This window comes from Papio anubis, chromosome 5 (genome assembly GCF_008728515.1).
Source record: "Papio anubis isolate 15944 chromosome 5, Panubis1.0, whole genome shotgun sequence".
Lineage (NCBI taxonomy): Eukaryota > Metazoa > Chordata > Mammalia > Primates > Cercopithecidae > Papio > Papio anubis.
The window spans coordinates 77208179-77236072 of NC_044980.1; the positions used below are offsets into that span (position 1 = coordinate 77208179).

Sequence of the window (27894 nt, forward strand, 5' to 3'; positions counted from 1 at the left end):
GATACATGCATGTGTATGTTCCTTGTAGCACTATTCACAATAGCAAAGACATGGAATCAACCCAAATGCCCATCCATGATTGACTGGATAAAGAAAATGTGGTACATATACACCATGGAGTACTACACAGCCGTAAAAAGGAATGAGATAATGTCTTTTGCAGGGACATTGATGAAGCTGGAAGTCATTATCCTCAGCAAACTACCGTAGGAACAGAAAACCAAACACCGTATGTTCTCACTTATGAGTGGGGCCTGACAATGAGAAGACATGGACACAGGGAGGGGAACAACACATATTGGGGCCTGTCAGGGGCTTGGCAGAGGATCAGGAAAAATAGTTAATGCATACTGGGCTTAATACCAAGGTGATGGGTTGATAGGTGCAGTAAACTACCATGGCACATGTTTACCTATGTAACAAACCTGCACATCCTGCACGTGTATCCTGAAACTAAATAAAATAAAATAAAATAAAATAAAATAAAATAAACTTCTCACCAGTCTCCTTTCTCACCCACTTAAATGTGGCAACTGACTAGATTACTCCAGGGAAACTGCTCTTGCCAAAATCATATATAATCTCCACATTGTGAAAGCAATGTCACACTTTTGTTCTCCTCTCAAACTGAACAAAATTGACTTCTCCATTCTTGAGACCACTCTGTTCCCTTGCGTGCCACCATCCACAGGGTTACTCTCTTGTCTGATTAAATGCTGATTCTGTCTTTTGTGGTTGGGCGCAGCAGGGATCAGCCCTGTGGCTGCTTCTTCATCCTTTACTACATCCTCTCTAGGCCACCTCACGTAGCCTCATTGCAAGCTACTTACTGACTGCTCTAACATCTTAATCTCCAGCAAAGAAGGGAGCCATAACCCGCAGCTAAAACTGAAGAGCTGGTGCTGAGAAATGAAATACTGTGAAGGACAACTTGATACACAATATTCTGTAAATAGGTTGCAGTGTAGGTAAGAGAGGACTACCTCTGGAACACACTACGAGGACAGGTATACTTCTCGTTATACATAAGAGGAATCCAATGACCAAAGTTGTTGAGCTAAGAGATAGTGGTACACATACACTTTTAAAAAAATGATATACGCTAATATTAGAAGAAGGAGCATGGAATTGGAATACCTAAGGAGCAGAATGGGAGTGTTCCCTCTTTTAGTACTCTCGGCATTATTTTTTATATTTTCTTTAAGCAACATGCATTATTACTTGAAGATATATGTAACCAATAAATGCAAGTATAAAAGTCTGACAATGCTATCCTTCCTGAGATCCCCACTCCTTATATATCCCTACAAACATTTATACTGTCATTAAAGCTCCCCCAGCAGCTCTACCTCCTTAAATGATCTTTTTCCCCCTATAATGAAAAAATCTTTTCTCTTTTAAATTTATTCCCCACTGTCCCAACATAAATATACATTTATATTTAATTGTTTCATTTTTGTGACTATAATTGTTTCGTCCTGTTCTAAGTAGTCTCAATTTAGTCTAGTTTTCATATGTACAAAGTTTCATTTTTCTTGTAGTAATTGCCTTTGTTTTAATATACCTAATGACCTTTGCAGGTATGTATATATGTATGTGTAACCTCTATTTCAGTTAGATCTTAGAACAGATAGGAGGTGAATATATCTAATCAGTTAGCCACCTAATAAGTACCAATATTTTTGTTTGCCTGTAAAGCAATCATTATTAGCTCATAAATGTGGAACATTCTGAATATCATAACATATACGAACCTCGTGTTACCACATAAAATATGTATATTTTTTAAATCCACCATGTCTAGTCTGAATTTACTAACATTCCCAAGTATTAGTTTTCTAATGCTATCGTATCAAATTATCATGAGCTTACTGGCTAATAACAAACATTTATTATATTACAGTTCTATAGGCTGGAGGTTTGGCACAGTACTCACTGGATTAAAATCAAAGTGTCAGCAGGGCTGCATTCCCTTCTGGAGGCTAGAGGGAAGAATGTGTTTTAATGCCATTCCACCTTCTAGAGGCTGCCTGCATTGCTTGGCTTTTGGCCCTCTTGCATCAGCAGCCTTGCATCTCTGACTACTCTCCCATAATCACATCGCCTCTCTTCTGAATTGAATTCAGGTGGGAAAGGTTCTCTGCTTTTTAAATACCCAGGTGATTAGGTTGGTTCCACCTGGATACTATAGGATACTCTTCTTGTCTCAAGGCCCTTTAGCCTAACGACACCTGCAAAGTGTCTTTTGACAAAGGAAATAACTATTTGCAGTTCCCCTGCATTAGGAAAGACGTGTACATCTACATCTTTAAAAGGCCATTATTCTGCCTACCACATCTACTATCATGTTGCAATCTTATCTATAAAAATGTTTAACAACACTGGATATGTTATATTCTCCGAAAAATTATTTCCTAAGTCAAACATCTATAATATGTAATCAACTATGATGATACAGAAAGTGAAATGCATGTTCTAACAAATAGCACAGAAATTCATCCTTAAGAAATATTTGTTAGTTGAGAATGACTGTAAATAATAACTCAATTATATAAGTGCTTCCATTTATAATTGCCTCAAAACTACACTCTTAGTTAAACTGTATCTTCATACATAAACAAGAAAATAGACAAGGTTATGTAACATGATTAGAATTACAGAATTCTTAGATTGCAATATTTATATACCATCATGAAGTGGTAGAAGCCAAACTAGACCTAGAATTTAGGTATGCTGACTCCAAGCCAATGATACACGCACACACACAGACACACACACACACACACAGACGTCTCATAAAATATTTAAGAAATTATATACAATCGGCTGGGCGCGGTCTCTCACGCCTGTAATCCCAGCACTTTGGGTGGCCGAGGCGGGTGGATCACGTAGGTCGAGACTTCGAGACCAGCCTGACCAACAAGGAGAAACCCCATCTCTACTAAAAATACAAAATTAGCCAGTGTGGTGGCTCATGCCTATCATCCCAGCTACTCAGGAAGCTGAGGCAGGAGAATCGCTTGAACCCTGGAGATGGAGGTTGCAGTGAGCCAAGAGCATGCCATTGCACTCCAGCCTGGGCAAGAAGAGTGAAACTCTGTCTCAAAAAAAAAAAAAAAGAAAAGAAAAGAAAAGAAATAAAGAAAGAAATGTATAGAATCATATAGAATCAAAAGTTTAAAAAAAAAGTCAAATGCAAACTCCTGAAGCAAAATGAATTCAACAGCATGAACTATAAAAGATAGTTATTATGACAGGACAAATTTTAGACTTGTCAATCTCAAAATAATCCTGTTAAATAAAGTCATATGTAATAGAGTATATTCTTATTCTTTTAAGCCTTAGTATCTACTTGCTTGCTATCATGGATGAAATACAGAAATGGAACGGTCAGATCCTTCTTGCCAAAGTATGTCAGCCTCCATCTTATTATATAAATCACAATTATCTTTATTTTGTCAAAAGCCTGTCATTCTCTCAGTAAAGAATGAAACTATGGCTGCACAGTATCATGCTGCAGGCCACTATGACTCATGACTTTGGAAAGCAATCATTAATCAAATAAATTTTAAAAACAACGAGATTTAAGCACTTCTGTTTGTGATGAGTGTTGCTTCTTCTTTTAAGGAATATCTCAGTAGTTCCTTAGAACTGACTGGTCCAAAGTAAATAGAGAAGAGGAAGATGAAAAAGAAACAGGAATTCTAAGTATTTCTTCACCTAGATTCAGATGTTTATATTTTTGTGTGATTTTTTTTTCCTGACTAGAACTTCCAGAGTTTTCATCATATTATCAAAGTCCTCTGTGACACAGGAACTTCAAATCTATCTTGTGCTGACTTTAAATTGTTGCGGAAGCCAACACTAAAATAATGTTAAAAACTGATAAAAATATTTTTCTCTAAAAAGAGTATTGACTACCTATATACGTAGAAAATATATCTTATACATATCTGTCTCAAAAATCAGTCATTTAATGCAATTATAAACCTTACTGGTAATGCCTTGAGAAAATTAGTATTAATCATGGAGTTTTCAATTTATTATTTTATCAGTTCCATTTTAATATTTTACTGCTTTTTTTCTTGCAGCTCACATGAGCACATTCATAACTAGATATGCTTTTTTAAAAAAATTCACAATCTCAATTATTTTATTTTATTATTATTTTTTGAGACAGAGTCTCACTCTGTCACCCTGGCTGGAGTGCAGTGACACAATCTCGGCTCACTGTAATCTCCGCCTCTTGGGTTCACACCATTCTCCTGCCTCAGTCTCCCGAGTAGTTGGGACTACAGGCACCCACTACCATGCCCGGCTAAGTTTTTGTATTTTTAGTAGAGACGGGGTCTCACTGTGTTAGCCAGAGTGGTCTCGATCTCCGGACCTCGTGATCTGCCCGCCTCGGCCTCCCAAAGTGCTGAGATTATAGGTGTGAGCCACTGTGCCCAGCCCCAATTATTTTATTTTAAATGGAACCCTTATAGCCTGTACAAGGTTTGGCATGGATTTATTGTGTTCATTTCTCAAAAATGTCCATGAAATGTTATTTCCCAAAGTACTTCCTGTATTATCTATCTCTATTAAATGTTTTCTTTCCAGATAGTATCATCGACTCACTTGCCAGTGATTTGGGGCCCATGGAAACAATAGTAAAAACTAAAGTATTCAATCAAAGTAGAATGTGGAAAATCCTCAAAATTTATAGAGAAGACTGAGATCATCTAGCAGTAAAAATATCTCATTCATTTCTTTCTATGTGATTTGCATTGTCTTCATGATGCTTACAATTTAGTTCAGAAGTTCCTAATTGAGTCAAAATCAGAGAGATAGGTAGCTTCTGTTCTAAAGAGAATCATTTCACCTTACTTGGGATCTCATTCCTTGCTATATCTAGAACATATCTTTGAGCCATTGGTTCTATCTTTTGTGTAATATCAGAGTGGATCTGTGCATTTGTCCTTTGTCCAAGTTGTCATTTTCCATTTTGTTTCAGTTATCTATTCTCTGCTTTCTTTCTTAGCTGTTTGGCCAGAATGCCCTCCACTCTGACTTCTTTTTACTATGTGTGATAGCTAAGAAATAGCTGTAGTATATTTGGAATATTCTTTCTGTCACTTATATTCTGGCTTCACAGTCTTGACATCCCACATGCCTATAAAACACTAATAGAACTAGAGAACCGAGAGCTATCACCATACCTGCAAAGCTGACTGCACTACTCATCCTCCCCTTGCTTTCCTAACCTACATTCTAGCCATGCATAAACATGATAACAACTTTTGAAGTACAGTACTGTAGACTTTTTTGCTTTTTCCATTTTCCAAATTGCTAATCTGCCAACATGCTGAATTACATTCATGGATTAGTCATTGACATGGATTAGTCATTCTGATTTCATGTGTACTAGTCTGCACTGCCCAATGGATTTAGAGATTAAAAGCAATGTGGGCTCATAGAAAACAGTCATTATATTATTATCTTTTACATTGGTATTGAATAATTTTTAATTTCAAAAGTTAAGAGTGAAAAATTATAGTTAATGTTCTAACAGTACAGAACAGTATATACAACATTTTTTATTCCCTTTTATTCTTCCAGCTCTTTAATTCCACTTCCCAGAGGCATCAACTTGAACAGTATGTGTGTGTGTGTGTTTGCACACATGTGTCCATGAGTATTTGGGTTAAAGCAGACGATGTCATATACACTGTTTTACAGCTAACTTTTCCATTCTACAATATATTGTGAGAATCTTTCCATATCAATCCATACAAATTTATAATATTATTTTTAATGAGTACACAGTCATATATTCATGGGTGTGCACAAGCCACAATTTATTTAAACAATTTGTGACTTTAAATGGTTTTTGAGAAAGCTACTTACTATAATAGTAAATATATGAAAATACATAGAAGTAGATGGTACAGTAAACAATATAGCTCATCCTATATCCTATCATCACCATTGAGTAACAGGGCTGTTTTCTACGTAAAACCTGAACTGGTAACAAAATATCTGGTTTTAACATAATGCAACATGCCTGATTAAATTATTTGGTATATGTCAATAGACTGACAAGAATGTCAAGCTTAGGGTTTTCAACTCAGAGTCACCTAGGGTGAACCAAAATTGTGTGAGTTGAAGTATGGAGCTTTCTCAATGTGTGACAGAACATCTGGGGCATTTCTGTCATTTAGCTGACATGCATGACGGACCACAAAATGGTGAATGTCAGCTTGCATTTTGTAGTTTTGAACAGGCAGCCTCTATTCCACTTCTCTTGCTTTAATGAAGTTGACACAAGAATTCCAGAGAAAAAAGTTCTAGTTCTATGCATCCTGAATGACTATGTGAAGGTCAATTTTAGAACATATTATTACAAAGATCAATTAAGTATATGAGGTGAAATTATGTTTTGAATGTCATATAAAGGATCTGATGAATGATACATATTATCTTGGGATAAGCCTAATCAAAATCCATTAATTGGTTTTACATATTTATGACTAAACCTTTGAAAAAGTTACTTAAAGGTATGCAAATCTAAGCAGACACATACAACAACTAGATGCGAGCCAGGAAATATTAAGTAAGATGAAAACTTTTACTTTTTAAAATATAAAACTAAAGTCCTCACTTTATATGTGATGGCACACTTTAGAAATATACAAAAAGCAAGGATCTCCCTCAATAAAAATAAGTAAGTAGAATCTGCATCAATATAATCTGAGAGACAGGAAGATAGTTATTTTAATGTAATTTATTTAGCTAAAAGTAAATGTGAGGCTCTTGAGGAGGCAAACCACTGCATTAGCTAGTGATTTGGAACATTTTTTGTAAACTAACAGAATAAAACCAACTTCAGTATAAGAAGGTAAATAAAATCTAGCAGCGAAAGATAAAAATAAATCTAGAATTAACAAATCCAGGACTTAAGCAGTAATTAAATAATCCAGATTTTACCCTTTTATGATAGAAGAGGTACATTTAAACGCTATTAACATTTTTTTAAAAAATTCCAGGGATTTCTCCATGGATACATATGTGAACAAATGTATTAACCATCTCCTTCCTCTCAAATGGTAAAACTGTTTCTTTGGTCCACTGTGCAACTAGTTTCTGGGCCTACCATGTGTATCATTTGTTCCACAAAACTTAGTTCTTACCAGGTTTTGTGTAATCACTCCCAAAGGCTCATATTAGTTCTATTGCCATTGGTCTCAGGAGCCTTTTTAGATATAGGCTGTAATCCACTAGCTAAATGAAGCAAGGTTTCTCTAAGGTTCTCAGCAGAGTTTGATTTGGTTCTGTGTTTCACAATTGCAAGCTGTGAGTTCTCCTGCTTATCAGTTAAAAACTAACTTTAAGATACAGGCCGGGTGCAGTGACTCACGCCTGTAATCCCAGCATTTTGGGAGGCCGAGGTGGGTGGATCACAAGATCAGGAGACGGAGACCATCCTGGCCAACACGGTGAAACCTCATCTCTACTAAAAATACAAAAAATTAACCAGGCGTGGTGGCACGTGCCTGTAATCCCAGCTACTAGGGAGGCTGAGGCAGGAGAATCACTTGAACCCAGGAGGCGGAGGTTGCAGTGAGTCGAAATCATGCCATTGCACTCCAGCCTGGGCGACAGAGCAAGACTCAGTCTCAAAAAAGAATAAAATAAATAAATAAATACATACATACATATATACACTATGTGCGCCTTGTCCTTACTTTCATCTCATGTCTCACGAGATTGTCTGATCTACGAATGAACAAGTTCCTTTCCAGTCTTCAGGGGAATAAAAAGTCTCTCCTTTAGGGATAAGGGTCCTCTTCTGCCTAGGTTTCTAATTTTTTATGCGAAAACGTCAAAGCATACTCAAGAAATTATCCTAGGAACAGTCACGAATGAGGCCTTCTAGCTGTATTTTTTTCACTGTTGGTGGAGAAGTATTAGATTCAACTGCCAGGTAAGAAGGTCATTGGCTTAAGCTAAACACTGGCTTGAAATAGAGGAGACCAATCGCAATTGCAACCAGCCTGAAAATGCCTTCGGTATGTATTCCTTTAAATTCATAACATTTGGTTAATTTTAGAAACAGGAACAAATTGAGGTTTAATGTTCATAATATATTTCTAAAAGTAGGACACACTTTATTAATAATACCCACTAGTAAATATTATTGTTATACATAATGATAATTTTTTTCCCACCTTCTATGAACTACATAGAATTTTCCTTGAGATCTGGGATTATGGCAAGTGGATGAATTATATTCTACAGGCAAATCAACCACCAGTATTTCTTGATCGATACTGTTCAGATGGAATCAGTAAATTTTAGAGCTTACCAGGTTTGTACTAAATCATGAGTCAAGTTTCAAACACAAATCAATTTCTAGTGAAAGCAATTCTGTCCCAGTGCCTCTGTTTTATTATTTTGTGATATGAAGATTGATAGCAAAACTTTTAGAGTTGTAAAGCATGTTCCCTGAATAAGTCATTTCCTAAGATGATTTAATCAGCAGCTGTATCTTATGGAAAGCCACACTTTCCAAACTAAGCTGGTGATTACGCTTGTGCACAGGCTTTAAACCCCACCTTCACAACTCACCAGCTATGTGACCTTAAACAAGCCATTTTGGCTCACTGGGCCTTATATAAAAGTGATTCATGTAAAATACTTCACACAGTACTTGATACACAGTGAGTACTCAATAAAACTTAATTATTATTCATATATTTTTCCAGTATAATCAACTAACTACCAAGTGTCTATTTCTTGTGTACAAAGTGCTAGAAACACAAAAGACATAAATGATACTATCACAAAAGATATGTGATCTAGTTAGGAAGGTACAATTGAAGAATGAACAGAAATGCAAGTACACATCTGAAAATAAAAGATAAGTCATTCCAAAGTGAGTGGTAGGAGAGAAGTAGGGTTAGTCAAAGAAGATTTCGTGGAATAAGTGAATCTAATCTGCATCTTGAATTAAATGAAGACTGCAGGCTAATGAAAATTGGGGAAGAATGTTCTTGGCAAAAACAAAAAAAGTCACAGTGAAGAAAATTAACATAGGATGAGGAAGTGTGGTGCTAAGGTAATGTAAATAAGAGAAAATAAAGATGCTCCACAAAAATAGAAGAAAACAAAGAGGCCCAACAAAAACACAGAGGTCATTTGCAGGAATGTTACATAAGTTGCAGTAATTAGGAAAAAGAAACTAGACGATTGCTACAAAAATAAACAATAAAAATCACTATAGTATCTGGGAAAAGAAAAATAACTTGTCAAAAATTACGTTTGAAAGATTCTGCCAGCAACTGCAGGCTGCATACATTGGGTCAAGGAAATATCAGAAGCACAGACATGGCAGGTGAAACTCTTCGAGCAAATGAACTCTCTCTGAGGGAGTTATTAGAGGAAATAAAAGCAGAGAGCAAGGCCAAACTCGATGAAAGTCCACAATTAGCTGCAGCCTGTACAAGAGAGAGATTAAAAAATACAAGAGGAGAAATGAGAAGAAGGTGCATAAGAAAGTACAGAAGAAAGTTTGGTCTCTAACGCACAGAGCAGTGACGAATTTGAGAAGAATGTGAATTAGATGGAGGGGGAGGAAAATTTGGGTTTGAAAATAGTTATTAGGGTAAAAACTGAAATTAGAAGGGTAGCTTGATGCCAGATCATGTAGAACTAAATCAATGTAGGATTCCTGCATTGTCCTTTTACTCAATAAAAAATCTGAAGCAGTCATGATTGAATCTATATTTTAGAGATATAATTCTGCTCAACAGTATAAAGAAGATAATGAGGACAAAGCAAGTTGAAGGCAGGGAGATATTTAAGGGATCACCTACAAAACTCAGTGTGAGAGAAGTGGACATAGGAAACAAGGGAAGAGGAATTTTTTAAAAATCTGAGATGTAGAATCAATATGATCTAGTGGCTAACCGGTCTTCTTAACTGCTGGTCTTTATTACAAGTAAATTATCCAGTTTGGGCATAAAGAGGAAAGATTATAAGGCATTTGTTTTGAAAATGCTGAGTGTGAATGGCCTAGAGGATATGCAAATAGGCAGGTACTAACTGGTATCTAGAATCTGCAAGACAGAAGCAGTGATTGTTTGTAGGAAAGGATGTAAACCTTAGGGTGACACGTGCATATGAATATTCCTAATGTGTCTAGTTACTTGAATAAAGTATTTTCCTAGTCTGCTGTACAGCAGTTTAAAATAGTGACTATTTTAATTGTAATTGGCTTTCATATGATGGGTACATGCTGTCTATTGTATTTCAAGTTAATTCAATTTCATTTGGAAGAATTGTTATTTCTTTGGCCATGTACAAAATTAAATTTAGTACTCTTTTTCAGGCAGTAATTTTTAGAAATATTAAAATAAGGCAGACAGTAACTTACTAATTTACAATTCAATTTTATAAAACAGAAATCTATCTGAACAAGATGAGTCATAATGTTATGTGTAAAACTAAAAATATTTTTAAAATAATATCATTTGTATAAAACGATCTATTGGCTGATACATATTTGATTGTAATTTTTAAAATTTTAATTGGTTTCTTTTTACAGCAGTATATTTTTCAGGATATATTAAAGGATACCGTCAAATTTCTTTTCAAAGTTTATATAAAGATACAGAACTTAATAAAGTATAATGTACTTACATTTCCTCTCATGAGCTGTGAGTCTGGTGCTACATATTGAGGACACAATTTTTAACTGTAAAGCTCAAACTCCTATGGCATAATTATGTTGAAGATTAGTATCTCCTAACAGAATTTCCCCATTTATCCTCTCTTCTTCAGAAAAATAAAACTTTTCTTTTTTAAATTAATTGTCAGGGGTTTTGTTTGTTTCTCAAGCCAATAATGCTATCTTTCTTTGTTAGTGGTAAATGTTTTTCCTCTTTCTCTTAAACCTACAGTTTCGCTCCACATTATCACTGCTTCCCCTCGATTCCAGAGATGCCTTACAAATACCAAATAGAAAACCTCAGGTAAGAGAGAAGAATTTTCATGAAAAATTAATAACAATTCTGACAAAGCTACCACACATTTTTAAATGATACTCTAAAGTCATTCTCTTGACAAGGAAAATAACTGAACCTTGAAATCTATACATTCTTTTATAAAATGCTTTTTAGCTGACAGTAACATTTAATAAATAGTTCTGTTGCATAAAATGCTAATGATGCCAATGAGGTCAGATTAGAAATCTTCAGATTAATGAAGGTAATTTATCCAAAGTGTGAGAGAAAATAAAAATGTTTTTACATGTGGGGGAGGTTACCTTAGGGCAATGTTAAGTTTGGAGCCCTTCTGTCATTATGTTAAAACCATGTATTCTAAGAACAGTATGTTCCCTTTCCTTTTTGTTAAGACTGCAATTTTTAAGTCATTTAAATAATTCACAGAAAAAATAGTAATCTTAAAAATTAATTCTAGTATGCCCTAGATGACAGGCAAGTGTTGAAAAAATAACTTTCTCCTATAAGCACTATAATGAGTGACATGGCCATCTGGAGTGCTAATTCTAAATCTTCTGAGGTCACAATTAATTTTTCTTTATCCTTATGCAAATATTTGCAGTGTCCTAAGGTCTTGGTCACCCAGAGCCTCTGTCCTTGTAGATCACTTTTTAAAAATAGACATATACACACCCCAACCTCACTATGGTTGAGTTATAACTTGCCTACAGTAAAGTGCACAAGTCACGCATATGGAGCTCCATGTGTACATATCTATGTACCCCTAGCCTCCCAGATTAAAACATGTCATTTCTCACACTCCACAATGCTCTCCAGTGCTCTTACCCAGGCAAAAATCAACCCTCGAAGGTAACCGCTCTCTTGGCTACCATCACCACAGATCACTTCTGTCTGCTCCTGGATTTCACATAAATTGAATGTATTCTATCATGTTTGTTTGTTTGTTTGTTTTTTTACCCAACATTATGTCCATGAGATTCATCAATATCATTGCATGAAGCAGTTTTTCTTCATTTCTGTATTTTCTTGATGAATATGCCAATTTATTAACTCTTCTTGTGGCTGATGGACATTTGGTTGTTTCAATTTTTTAATATAAATAATGCCACTAGAGACATTTTTGTAAGCAATTTATTTTTAATTGCTTAATTTTAGGTTACATGTATGTTAGTTAGTGTGTTAACTTATATTAGCTTCAGAAGATAATAACACACAGCTTCCCAACTGGTGGTACCAATGTACCCTCCCACTATTCAATGTATTTTCTATTTAGCATTTTAACACTCTCAGTAGAATGGATCCTTTTTGTAATTACATTACACTTTTTGTCAGCTGTACATAAAGTAATCCATCAAAGTGTTCTTCTTTTAATCTAGGGTGCCTCTTTCTTCAACAAATAAATGACTTAAATATAAACAGCAATTTTAGCATATAAGATGAAGAGTAGGAAATCCATAATTCAACATAATTATCAAATGTAATATTGGAATATATTGAATAAATATATTTTTAAATGTAATTTTAGCAGAGCTCAGCAAAGTGTTTTGAGTGGCATTCTGGTCCTGCCATAAAATTACGTAAGTTACTAATAGAAATGGTCTGGGTTTTGTGACAGGGCCCACAATATTGAAAATACATTCAAATATTTAAATGCATAATTAAAATTAAACAAGGGCAGATTCAAATTTCTTGTCACTATATAAAATACAGAAAATAAAAAACAAAGATCTTCGCACTGCTGGTCAGGTTAAAAGACAGAACATGCCAATTTAAACTCAAACGGATCACTGCAACTCCGCATTACATTAAGGGGAAAAGTAACCTAAGTCATCTTGCTATTAGATGCAGAAAATTTTATACATAGGTAAATGTTTCTTTAAGTTTATACGAAGATTACTGTTTTAACAAAAGCTTGATACAGCAAGAAAAGAGACTCTGGCTTTGCCGAGAATCTGGGTCACAGAACATGAAACTTAGCCTGCTTCTAAAGTAAAGGAAAAGAGCAAATGTGCAATAATGTAGAACATGGCTAGAATTCTGTGGCTACCACGTACTAGTGGTATTAAGCTAGTCATTAAGCCTTCCTGATATTCCACTTATTTTCCTCTACAAAGGAGTATAATATCTACCTAGAAAAGTATCGTGAGCATTAAGTAAGTCGGTAATTCCAAAGACCCAGTAGACTACCTGGTAGATTTCAGTGGGCTTCAATTACACATCAGTCACCTAGAAAGCTTTTAAAAATCCCAATGCCCAGGCCACATCTCTGACCATTAAATCAGAATCTCTCTGGGTAGGACCACAGGCACCAGTATTTCTTAAAGCTTCCAGGTAATTCTGAATTTGCAGTGAAATTGTACATACTTAGAAGAGATCCACATACTAAAGGTATAAATAGAGAAGACAGGGCAGATACCATTTAGTGGGGTGCGGTAGTGGAGAAATAAATGCAAAACCGGCTGGGTATGGTGGCTCATGCCTGTAATCCCAGCACTTTGAGAGGCCAAGATGGGCGGATCACCTGAGGTCAGGAGTTTGAGACCAGCCTGGCCAATATGGCAAAACCCCATCCCTACTAAAAATATAAAAATTAACCAGGTGTGGTGGCATGTGCCTGTAATCCCAGCTATACTAGAGGCTGAGGCAGGAGAATTGCTTGAAGCAGAGAGGCGGAGGTTGCAGTGAGCCGAGGTTGTGCCATCGAAATCCAGCCTGGGTGACAAGAGTGAGACTCAAAAGAAAGAAAGACAAGAAAGAAAGAAAAAGAAAGAAAGAAAGAAAAAGAGAAAGAGAGAGAGAGAGAGAAAAAGAAAGAAAGAAAGAGAAAGAAAGAGAGGAAAGAGGAAAAGAAAGAAAGGAAGAAAGGAAAAGGAAGGAAGGAAGGAAGGAAGGAAGGAAGGAAGGAAGGAAGGAAGGGAAGAAGGAAGGAAGAAGAAGGAAGGAAGGAAGGAAGAAAGAAAGAAAGAAAGAAAGAGAGGGAAAAACACAAAACCATGTGGGAATCAGGAGGCAGTCCTTACTAGGACTTGGCTCAGATCATGGAGAAGCGGGTAGGAACAGCATGCAGTAACTCCAATGACAAATCTCTCCCATCCTGACTTTGACTCACTCTGCTAGGTCTTTACAGTGTCAGAAACATCTGCTTTATCTTCATGCCCAATTTGCTTTATTCCTTTTGCTTTCTAATTTAGCATTTGACTTTCATAAAATGAATGCAGGCAAAGGAAAGTCTATTTTAGGCTATGAAGAATCTTTTATTAATATAGATGTACAGAAATATAAGTTAAAAGGTTTCCTAGATTTCATAAATTTCACTATGCTAAAATTATTAGGCCAATTTACCTTTGCAGGAAAGAACATCAATCTTCCTTCCAAAACACTTTGAAGATAAATTTTCATAATTTAATCCTTTCCATTACAGCTCCCCTGTTCTATTATGTGAAATACTTAAGATATAATTTTTCTAAACTGTCCCAAATAGAACATTATAGCCTATAAATTTTTACAAAGTCTTCAAGACAACAAATGTTAAATTCCATGCCTAAGTTAATAAATACTAATGCTTATTCAATTTTTTAATGAATAAATCCCAGGAATCAAAGAAATCTTGAGAAAATTATTATGCTAACCCTATTAAGTAGTCCAAATAACTATTTAAAGTATAAATATTTTTTGAATTTTATTCTTTTTATGGTAGTTGTAGGAATAGGGTAATAGGAAGCGTAATGTGTGTTACTAAGTGTTCACAATACATGAATGCTGTTTTTTTGCAATTTTTTATTTTATTTTCCTTCTAGTTTAACAGAACTTACAGTGATGACTGCAAAAATAAAAGACAAACTGATCTATTTCCAGTGAATTTTATGAACTAAGTCATGTAATACCCATGATCCAATTGAAAATACTCATTATGTTTCTCAATGATTGAGATTGCCTGGACTCAACATCTGTACTTTGCTGCTAAGCTTATGTATAAATGATTTGAAATGTCATCTATAAGCTACCTCAAAACTCCTATAATTATGAAAGTTTTATAATAATATTAGTTTAGAGCTACAGCAATCCAGAGAAATCATGTAACTCATTCAACTATTAATTCCTCAGATGAAGAAACAGATTTAGATAACCTAAATTTTCAATCATAACCAATTAGAGGTAGAGGAGATTAGCACCCAGGTCTCAGGCTTACAAATCCAGTGTTTGTTTCTTATTATAGCATGATACCTTCAGTCATGCTAAAATTTGTTTAAAAAGATTTAACACCTCATTGACTATAGTGTATCTGTGAAATTAAACAGATACATTGCTAATTAAAGTAATTTAACACAATTAATATTTTTTTAAAAGTTGCCGGCAAGACTATACTTTCAGGGATCATTTCTATAGTTCATTACTAGAGAAGTTTCCCTGAACGTGTAGAGCACCGAAAACACTCTTCAGGATATTATCCAGGAGAATCTCCCCAACCTCTAGCAAGGCAGGCCAGCATTCAAATTCAGGAAATACAGAGAACACCACAAAGATATTCCTTGAGAAGAGCAACCCCAAGAAGCATAATCATTAAATTTACCAAGGTTGAAATGAAGGAAAAAATGTTAAGGGCAGCCAGAGAGAAAGGTCGGGTTACCCACAAAGGGAAGCCCATCAGACTAACAGCAGATCTTTCAGCAGAAACATTACAGGCAAGAAGAGAGTGGGGGCCAATATTCAACATTCTTAAAGAAAAGAATTTTCAACCCAGAATTTCATACAGAGCCAAACTAAGCTTCATAAGTGAAGGAGAAATAAAAACCTTTACACACAAGGAAATGCTGAGAGATTTTGTCACCACCAGGCCTGCCTTACAAGAGTTCCTGAAGGAAGCAATAAACATGAAAAGGCACAACCAGTAATGGTCACTGCAAAAACATGCTAAATTGTAAAAACAATCCACACTATGAAGAAACTGCATCAACTAATGGGCAAAATAGCCAGCTAGCATCATAATGACAGGATCAAATTCACACATAACAATAAAAGTAACTTTAAATGTAAATGGGCTAAATGCCCCAATGAAAAGATACAGACTGGCAAATTGGATAAAGAGTTAAGACCCATCAGTGTGCTGTATTAAGGAGACCCATCTCACATACAAAGACACACATAGGCTCAAAATTAAGGGATGGAGGAAGATCTACAAAGCAAATGAAAAGCAAAAAAAAGCAGGGGTTGCAATCCCAGTCTCTGATAAAACTGACTTTAAACCAACAAAGATCAAAAAAGACAAAGAAGGCCATTCCAGAAAGGTAAAGGGATTAATGCAAAAAGAAGAGCTAACTATCCTAAATATGCACCCAATACAAGAGCCCTCAGATTCATAAAGCAAGTTCTTAGAAACCTACAAAAGACTTAGGCTCCCACACAATAATAGTGGGAAACTTTAAGACCCCACTGTCAATATTAAACAGATCAACGAGACAGAAAATTAACAAGGATATCCAGAACTTGAACTCAGCTCTAGACCAAGTGGAACTACTAGACATCTAGAGAACTCTCCACCCTAAATCAACAGAATATACATTCTTCTCAGCACCACATCACACTTATTCCAAAATTGACCACATAGTTGGAAGTAAAACACTCCTCACCAAATGTAAAAGAGCAGAAATCACAACAAACTGTCTCTCAGCCCACAGTGCAATCAAATTAGAACTCAGAAGAAACTCACTCAAAACCACACAACTACAAGGAAACTGAACAACCTGCTCCTGAATGACTACTGGGTACATAATGAAATGCAGGTAGAAATAAAGATGTTCTTTGAAACCAATGAGAACAAAGACACAATACACCAGAATCTCTGGGACACATTTAAAACAGTGTGTAGAGGGAAATTTATAGCATTAAATGCCCACAAGAGAAAGCAGGAAAGATCTAAAATTGACACCCTGAAACCACAATTAAAAGAACTAGAGAAGCAAGAGCAAACACTTTCAAAAGCTAGCAGAAAACAAGAAATAACTTAGATCAGAGCAGAACTAAGGAGATAGAGACACAAAAAATCCTTCAAAAAAATCAATGAATCCAGGAACTGGTTTTTTGAAAAGATCAACAAAATAGATAGACCGCTAGCAAGACTAATAAAGAAGAAAAGAGAGAAGAATCAAATGGATGCAATAAAAAATGGTAAAGGGGATACTACCACTGATCCCACAGAAATACAAACTACCATCAAAGCATACTATAAAAACCTCTATGCAAATAAACTAGAAAATCTAGAAGACGTGGATAAATTTCTGGACACATACACCCTCCCAAGACTAAACCAGGAAGAAGCTGAATCTCTGAATAGACCAATAACAGGTTGCAAAATTGAGGCAATAATTAATAGCCTACCAACCAAAAAAAAGTCCAGGACCAGATGGATTCACAGCCAAATTCCACGAGAGGTACAAAGACGAGTTGGTACCCTTCCTTTTGAAACTATTCTAATCAATAGAAAAAGAGGGAATCCTCCCTAACTCGCTTTATGAGGCCAGCATCATCCTGATACCAAAGCCTGGCAGAGACACAACAATAGCAAAAATTTTAGGCTAATATCCCTGATGAACATCAATACAAAAATCCTCCACAAAAATACTGGCAAACCAAATCCAGCAGCACATCAAAAAGCTTATCCACCGTGATCAAGTGGGCTTCATCCCTGCGATGCAAGGCTGGTCAAACATACACAAATCAATAAATGTAATCCATCACATAAACAGAGCCAATGACAAAAATCACATGATTATCTCAATAGATGCAGAAAAGGCCTTTGACAAAACTCAACAGCCTGCCATGCTAAAAACTCTCAATACTAGGTATTGATAGAATGTATCTCAAAATAAAAAGAGCTATTTATGACAAACCCAAAGCCAACATCACACTGAATGGGCAAAAACTGGAAGCATTCCCTTTGAAAACTGGCACAAAACGAGGATGCCCTCTCTCACCACTCCTATTCAACATAGTATTGGAAGTTCTGCTCAGGATAATCAGGCAAGAGAAAGAAATAAAGAATATTCAATTAGGAAAAGAGGAAATCAGATTGTCTCTCTTTGCAGATGACATAATTGTATATTTAGAAAACCCCATCATCCCAGCCCAAAATCTCCTTAAGCTAATAAGCATCCTCAGCAAAGTCTCAGGATAAAAAATCAATGTGCAAAAACCACAACCATTCCTATACAGCAATAACAGACAGAGAGTCAAACCATGAGTGAACTCCCATTCAGAACTAAGAGAATAAAATACCTAGAAATACAACTTATAAGATATGTGAAGGACCTCTTCAAGGAGAACTACAAATGACTGTTCAAGGAAATAAAACAGGACACAAACAAATGAAAGAATATTCCATGCTCATGGATAGGAAGAATCAATATCGTGAAAATGGCCATACTGCCCAAATTAATTTATAGATTCAATGCTATCCCCACCAAGCTACCATGACTTTCTTCACAGAATTGGAAAAAAACTACTTTGAATTTCATATGGAACCAAAAAAAAAAAAAAAAAAAAAAACCCATTGCCAAGACAATCCTAAGCAAAAAGCACACAGCTGGAGGCATCACACTACCTGACTTCAAACTATACTACAAGGCTACAGTAACCAAAACAGCATGGTACTAGTACCAAAACAGAGATATAGACCCATGGAACAGAACAGAGGCCTCAGAAAAAATACCATACATCTACAACTGTCTGATCTTTGACAAACCTGACAAAAACAAGCAATGGGGAAAGGATTCCCTATTTAATAAATGGTGTTGGGAAAACAGGCTAGTCATATGCAGAAAACTGAAACTGGACCCCTTCCTTACACCTTATACAAAAATTAACTCAAGATGGATTAAGATTTCAATGTAAGACCTAAAACCATAAAAACCCTAGAAGAAAACCTAGGCTACTAGTACCATTCAGGACATAGGCATGGTCAAGGACTTCATGACTAAAACACCAAAAAGCAATGGCAAAAAAAGAAATGGGATCTAATTAAACTAAAGAGCTTCTGCACAGCAAAAGAAACTATCAGCAGAGTGAACAGACAACCTACAGATCGGGAGAAAATTATTGTAATGTATCCATCTGACAAAGGCTAATATCCAGAATCTACAAAGAACTTAAACAAATTTACAAGAAGAAAACAAACAACCCTATCAAAAAATGGGCAAATGATATGAACAGACACTTCTCAAAAGAAGACATTTATGCTGCCAATAGATACATGAAGAAATGCTCATCATCACTGGTCTTTAGAGAAATGCAAATCAAAACCACAATGAGATACCATCTCACACCAGTTAGAATGGCAATCATTAAAAAGTCAGGAAATAACAGATGCTGGAGAGGATGTGGAGAAATAGGAACACTTTTACACTGTTGGTGGGAGTGTAAATTAGTTCAACCATTGTGGAAGACAGTGTGGTGATTCCTAAAGGATCTAGAAGTAGAAATACCATTTGACCCAGCAATCCCATTATTTAGTATATACCCAAAGGATTACAAATCATTCTACTACAAAGACACATGCACACATATGTTTATTGCCACACTGTTCACAATAGCAAAGTCTTGGAACCCACCCAAATGCCCATCAGTGATAGACTTGGTACATATATGCCATGGAATACTCTGCAGCCATAAAAAAGGATGAGTTCATGTCCCTTACAGGGACATGGATGAAACTGGAAACCATCATTCTCAGCAAAGTAACACAAAAAGAGAAAACCAAACACCACATGTTCTCACTCATAAGTGGGAGTTGAACAATGAGAACACATGGACACAGAGAGGGGAACATCACACACCAGGACCTGTCCGGGATTGGGAGCCTGGGGGAGGGATAGCATTAGGAGAAATACCTAACGTAAATGACAAGTTGATGGGTGCAGCAAACCAACACAGCACATGTATACCTATGTAACAAACCTGCACGTTGTGCACATGTACCCCAGAACTTAAAGTATAATAATAAAAAAAAGAATACTGCAAACCTCTTTCCCCCAAAAAAAGTTGCCGGCAAGTCATTTTCTTGTAGGTTAAATCTCTGTTAAGTTCAATGAAGTATATTGATTGAGAAAAGTATTCTAAAGATGCTTTAGAAAAAATACGTTGTTATTACTCAAATAGATTTGATCCAGCAGCATTGGCATCAATAAAAGATTGTCAGAAAAGCTGAAATTCAGGCTGCACCTTAAATCCAGTTAAACAATATCTGCATTTTAACAGCTTCCCAGGATTCCTGGGAAGCTGTATATTCACTCAAATTTGAGAAGTATGGCAGCCAGCTCCAGCCCATCCAAGGAAAGGGACATTAAATACAATCTGGCCAGTAGACCTCATTGATCAGACATGTCAGTTTGAGACCTGCACTCTTAATGAAGATCTCATAGCTAATCTGAGGCTAAGTTAGAATTTAAGCATTCCAACTCTCTACTATACCGTGTTAGAGCATTATGTGACACTCACTACCTCTGAGCAAATCCGCTCCTCCATACAGGGAGTAGAAGAAGGGAAAGCAATCTACACCTCAGACTGCTACAACTGTTCTGGTTCCAAGCCATCTTATACTAAATATAGGACTAAAACAAACACACAAAGGGCCAAGCTTTCTTGCACATAGGGATGCTAAAAGGAAGAAAAGTTAAGGCAGTTTATATATGCAACTGCAACATTTTTTGTGAGTGTAAGGTTTGCTGAAGATTTTGGTAGAGAATATCAATTTAAGAAAGAATTTCCTTTGATTTTACTTTGTGCTGAGAATTTTGGTTATAAATAATGACTTAATGCTATTAAATGATTTTTTGCAATTATTTTAGATATGTTTTTTCTTTCTAACATGTTAATATGGTGAACTGGTTTTCAAAGTTTGAGCTATATTGTATTCATGAAATGAAATCATAGTGATATTTTCCTACATGTTTACCTTTTTATTTGTTCACTATTCCTTTGTGCAGAATTTCCTAACATTATCATCTTTTTTCTTCTGGAAATAAATAATTTAGGAGTTCCTCTGGTGTATATATGTTGGTGTTGAATTATCTCAGCTTCTGTTATTTTGAAAGTATCTTTCATTTGCCTTTATTTGTGAGGGGCAATTTTCCTGGATATAATTCCAGGGTATAAGTATTCTAAGCTCTTGAAAAACATGAGTTAGTGTTTTCCATCTTCAATTGTTGCCATTAAAATGTTAGATGTAGAGCAGGATTCTGGGGAGACAGTGGAGTAGGAAACATGAAGAAACTATCTCTGTACCTAAACAACAAATGCACTGTCAGAATCTGTTTGATGGAACTATTTTGGAACTACTGAGTCTATTAAAGCCTTACAAATTCTGGTAACGCATCAACGGTAAATTTCAGCTCTTAGCACAATAGCAGCTCCTCATTCTCAACCCTCATCTTTCTGATGGAAAAATGTGCAGGGATTAGAAGAGCAGCCTACACAGAACTTGTGGAAACCAGGGTACCCTCAAAGCACTCTGTCCTCCAAATATTAGAAATCTGTGCTCCTGTCAGTGATTGTTGCTTCTGACCACAGAGGTGCAAAAAAAGATGGGCAGCCATTTTGTTACACTTCTCCCCATTGTTGCCAACAAATCCCCCTTGAGCTGAAGTGACTTTCAGAATATTTAAAGGACCACAACATCATCCATCCATTCCTCATTTCTCATTTTTCTATTTTTTCCCATTTTAGCAGCAAGACGTAGAAAGACAGGACATTGAAAACCAATTTCATACCTGGAGAACATTAGAAAGTGATCATGTATGATGAGGAAAAGGCATAGATTCAGAAAAGACCTGAGAAGACCTTAAGTTTACACTTCAAAGTAATTCTTATGATAAAGACAGCAAGAAAATTAAATAATAATATGCAAAACTCCCTAAAAAGGGGAGAAATATGGTTTCCAAATTTACTACATAATTAAATTCAAATGTCCAGTTTCAACAAACTTCACAAGATTTTCAAGGAAGCAGAAAAGTATGACCCACTCAAAAAAAAAAAATAATAAAATAAAAAAGAAAAAAGCAACAGTAATTGTCCCTGAAAAAGACCTAATGACAGATACACCAGACAAAGACTTTAAGACAATTGCCTCAAAGATCCTAAATGGCATCTTTAAGATATGGAGTCAAGAAAATAATTTATTTAAAAAATGGAAATATCATCGAGGATATGAGAAGTCTAAAAAGAAGCAAAAATAAATTCTAGAGATAAAAAGTACAATAACAGAAAAGAAAAATTCAGTAGAAGTATCCAATGGCAGAGTTAAGTAGGAAGATAAAAGAATTAGTAAAATTGAGGAAAAGACGATGTAAATAAGTGAGTCTGAATAAAATTTTTAAAAAGATTAAGGAAAGGTGAATAGAACCTATTAAACACAGTCAAGCATATTCACTTACACATATTGGAAATCTTAGAAGTAAAAGAGAGCTAGATGAAGGCAGAAATACTATTTCAAGAAATAATAGCTGAAAATTCCCCAAACTTGATAACAGACATGAATGTAAATATCCAAAAGGTAAATGAACTTCAATTACAGTGAATTCAAACAGAACAACTTCAAAACACATTACAATAAAACTTTGAAAAGAAAAAGGCAATTAGAAAATTAGCCAGGCAGCAAACAGCATCTCATCACGTACAAGGGATTCTCAATAAGATTGTCAACAGATTTCTCATCAGAAACTATACAGAACAGAAGGCAGTGGGCTATATATTCAAAATGCTAAAAGAAAAAAAAGTCAATCGAGAATCCTGTATCCAGCAACACCGTCTTTCAAAACTAAAGGAAAAAATGACACATACCCAGATCAACAAAAGCTGAGGGAACTCATTGGGACTAGACCTGTCCTGCAAGATTTTTTGCCCTAAACAGTCTGCAGGGTAAAATGAAATAAAGCTAGATGGTAACTTGAAGCCATATGAAGAAATAAATATCTCAATAAAGGTAAATACAGAGGCAATTATAAAATCTATTATTTCAGCAATGGTTTGTAACTTTAATCTGTTTCCCCATAATTTAAGAGATTAATACATTTTTTAAAACTATTAATGTAAAAGCTAGTATTATTGCAACTTTGGTTTGTAACTCAGCAGTTTGTTTTATACATAATTTAAGAGAGTAACGCATTTAAAGAATTATTAGTGTATGTTTTGGGGCACACAATATATTAAGATGTAATTTTGTGGCATAAACAACTAAAGTGGTGATGACTACACTGTAAATAAGCAGCTTTTGTTGATTGAAGTTAAGCTAGTATAACAAATTAGAGCACTATAAACTTTAGGACATTAACATGCAGTCCCCACAGTAACTAAAGATAATAGCTGTTGAATACACACATAAGGAAATGAGAAAGGAATTAAATGTTTCAATATAAAAAATCAACTGAACAAAGAAGAAAATATTAATACAGGACATATGGGACAAAAGGTATAAGGTATAAAGGAAACAAACAGAAAAGTGACAGAAATACATCCCTCTTTATCAGTAACGACTTTAAATGCAAATGGATTAAATCCTTTACTCAAAAAGCAGAGATTTGAAGAATGGGTTTTAACAAAATGTTCCAACTAAATGAGATCTTATAAGACACTCACTTTAGTCCAAAGACACAAATAGATTGTAAGAAAAAGCATGAAATAAGATAGTCCATGCACATTGTAACCAAAAGAGACAGCAAGGGTGGATATACAAATATCAGATAAAATATACTTTAAAAAGGTTATAAGAGCCAAAAGTATATTAGATATTAATAAGTTTTCATAGAGGAAAAAAGTATAATAATAATAAACATTTGCAAATCAAATAACAGACTATCAAAATATATAAAGCAAAAACCGACAGATTTGAAGGGAAAAATAAACAATTCTACAATAATAGAGACTTCGGTACCCCATACTGAATAACAGATAGCACAACTGGACAGAATATAAGTAGAAAAACAGAGTACTTAATCAACAGAATACACCAAAAAGATCTAACAGACATATACAGAACTTTCTACTCAACAGCAACAGCATATACATTCTCCTCACATCCACATGGAACATTTTCAGGATAGACCATACACTAAGACAAAAATCAAGTCTCAATAGATTAATAAAGACAGAGATAATACAACACATCTTCTCCAGCCACAATGGAATGAAGTTAAAAATGAATAACAAGAAAGAAAACTGACATTCTCAAAAAATTGTAAAAATTAAACAACATACTTTTAAACAACCAATGGATAAAATAAGCAACCACAATGGAAATTTAAAAATACTTAGATATGAAGAAAAATGAAAATACACACCAAAATTTGGGGAGCACAGTAAGTATAGTTCTAAAGGGCAAATGTATACTTTCAAATGCTTATATTAAAAATAAGAAGATCTCCAATCAGCAACCTGACTTTAAAACTTAAGGAACAAGAAAATGAAGATCAAACTAAACCCAAAGCTGGAAGAAAGCAGGAAACAGTAAAGGTTATAGCAGAAATAAGCAAAATAGAGAATAGAAAAACACTACAGAAAACGAATAAAACAAAAGTTGATTCCATGAAAAAATCGATAAATTTAATGAACTTTTAACTAGATACACTAAGAAAACAAGAAAAATCAAATTATTGAAATCAGAAATCAAAGTGGGGACATTACTACAAATTCTACAGAAAAAATAAAACTTACGAGACTATAGTTAAGAATTCTATGCCTACATATTAGATATCTTTGATAAAATGGATGAATTTTTGAAACACAAGCACTGTCATCACAAAATGACAAAGATACAAGAAATCTGAATAGACCTATAATTAGTAAGAAGATTTAATCAATAGTCAAAATTCTCCTGATTAAAAAAAATCCCTGGTGTCTTCACTGGTGACTTCCACCAAATGTTTAAAGACAAACTAATACAAATACTTTTCGTATTTGAAGAGGAATGAACATTTCTTAATTCATTCTGTGGGTCCAGCATTAACCCTGATAGCAAAACCCAAGGAACTAGAAGAAAAAAACATAAAAGAACAATATCCTTTGTGAACACTGTGAAAATCCTAAATACTAGCAAGCTGAATTCAGCAGCATATAAAATTAATTATACGCTGTGACCAAGTAGAATTTATTCCTGGAATGCAAGGATATTTCAACAAACAACAATCAATAAATGTAATGTACCACATTAACAGAATGAAAGGAAAAAAAGAATGTATGATCATCTCAGTTGATATAGAAAAGCACTGACAAAATTTAACAACCTTTGATGATGAAAACATCAAATCTAAAACCATACAACTCTTAGTAGAAAAGCTTCACAACATTGGGTTTGGCAGTGATTTCTTGGATATGACATGAAAAGGCATAAACATCAAAAGAAAAAATAGACAAAATGAACTACATGAATTTTTTAAAATAGTACATCAAAAGATTCTATCAGCAGAGAATTTTATCCACAGAATTGGAGTCTATATTTGTAAATCACATATCTAAAAGGAATTAATTTCCAGAATGTATAGTGAATTCTTAAATCTTAATAGCAACAACAGCAAAAACCTAATAATCTGATTTTCAAAATGAGCAAATGATCTGAATAGACATTTCTTCAAAGAAGATATACAAATGGCCAATAAACACATGAAACAATGCTCAACAATACTACTCCATGGGAAAATGTGAATAAAAACTTCAATGAGATATCACCTCACAACTATTAGGATGGTTGTAATAAAAAACAGAAAATAAAATATATGTTGGTGAGGATGTGGAGTAACTGCAACCCTTGTGTACTGTTTGTGGGAATATAAAATAGTATTGCCACTGTGGAAAATAGTATTGTGGCTCTTCAAAAAATTTAAAGTAGATTTATCATATGATCTGTTAATTCCACTTTTGAGGACGTACCCAAAATACTGATGGCAGCATCTCAAAGGCATATGAGTACACTCATGTTCATAGCAGCATTATTCACAATGGCTAAAACTGGGAAGCATCACAACAGTCCATTACTGGATGAATGAGTATCAAAATGTGGTCTATAAATACAATGGAATATTATTCAGCCTTAAAAAGGAAGGAAATTCTAACGTATGCTAAAATGTGGATAAACTTTGAGAACACCTTGCTAAGTGAAATAAGCTAGTCATAAAAAATAGGTTACTGTATGATTCCACTTAGATGATGCTATGGTTTCAATGTGTCCCACAAAGTTCACGTGAGACATTAATTGCATTAATCCCCAGTGCAGCAGTTTTCAGAAGTGGAAGCTTTAAGTGGCTGATTAGGTGACCAGGTCACCAGGGCTCTGTCTGCATGAAATTCTTAATGTCATTATCATGGAAGTGAGTTAGTTATTGTAGGTGTAAATTTGTTATAAAACCCGGTTTGGTCCTCTCTTGATCTCTCTTCCGCTTCCACCTTCCACCATGGAATGATCAATCAAGAGGGTCCTCACCAGATGAAGGCCTCTCAACCTTGGGCTTCCCAGCTTCCAAAACTGTAAGAAATACATTTTTTTCTTTATAAATTACCTACACTGTGGTATTTTGCTATAGCAATCTAAAATGCTCTAAGACATGAGGTACTAAATAGTAAAAAAATGAGAGACAGAAAGTAGAATGATAGTTACAAGGAACTGATGGGGGGAAGGGAAAATTATTGTTTAATAACGATAGAGTTCCCATCATACAAGAAGAAAATAATTCTATAGATGGATTGTGGTCATGGTTGTACAAATAGTATGAAATTATTTAATAACACTGAAGCCTACACTTAAAAATGGTTAGGATGGGCCGGGCACGGTGACTCACACCTGTAATCCCAGCACTTTGGGAAGCCGAGCCGGGCGGATCACGAGGTCAGGAGATCCAGACCATCCTGGTTAATGCGGTGAAACCCTGTCTCTACTAAAAATACAAAAAATTAGCCGGGCGTGGTGGCGGGCGCCTGTAGTCCCAGCTACTCAGGAGGGTGAGGCAGGAGAATGGCGTGAACCTGGGAGGCAGAGCTTGCAGTGAACCGAGATAGCGCCACTGCACTCCAGTCTGGGCGACAGAGCAAGGCTAGGTCTCAAAAAAAAAAAAAAGGTTAGGATGGTAAATTTTATGTTATGTATATTTTACCACAATAAAAAGTTTTGGAAAAAAAAAAAGTTAGATGTAAATCTCATCTTTATTACATTGTTAATCATCTGTATTCTCTCTCTAGCTGTCTGTGAGATATCTTTGTCTCTAGCATTCTGTATTTTCACTGTGCTATACCCAAATGTAGATTCTTATTTTTCTTGCTTCTGTTTCCAATGTATCCCAAATCTTTCATCATTTCTAGAAACTATTTCAGCTATGTTTATCTTGAATATTGTTTTTTTTCCTTACCACATTCTATAGTCTCTCTTTGAGAAAATACAGTTAGATATAGGTTGAATTGTTGTTATCATTCACTCTTTTTAACTTTTTAAAAAGTTTTTCATGTCATCTTCTCTCTATGATGCAATCTAGATAATTTTTAGATGTATCCTCCTCTACTGCAAAAGTCTTTTTTCCCCAGCTCTTTGAGAAATAATTAACAAACAAAAATGTTAAATATTTAAGGTGTGCATTGTAATGCTTTCATATATGTATACATGGTGAAATGATTACCACACTCAAGCTAATTAACATATCCATCATCTCATATAGTTACTATTATTTTGTAGTGAGAACTCATAAGATCTACCCTGCTAGCAAATTTCTAGTATATAATACATTATTATTGATTGTAGCCAAAATTATGTACATTAGATCCCCAGGCGTTATTCATCCTGACTAACCAAAACTTTGTAACCATTGACTCACATCTCACCATGCCTTTTTAATTGTTCCTAGTGTTCAGTTTTTCAGCTTAA

At 35.0% G+C, this 27894-nt stretch overlaps 1 protein-coding gene and 1 pseudogene across 2 annotated transcripts in view; one reads left to right on the forward strand and one right to left on the reverse strand.

Annotated features, from left to right (window-relative positions):
- EDIL3 (EGF like repeats and discoidin domains 3) overlaps window positions 1–27894 on the reverse strand; it is a 448089-nt gene that overhangs the window by 356614 nt on the left and 63581 nt on the right. The window lies entirely within an intron of this gene.
- LOC116275195 lies at window positions 15362–15461 on the forward strand (annotated as a pseudogene).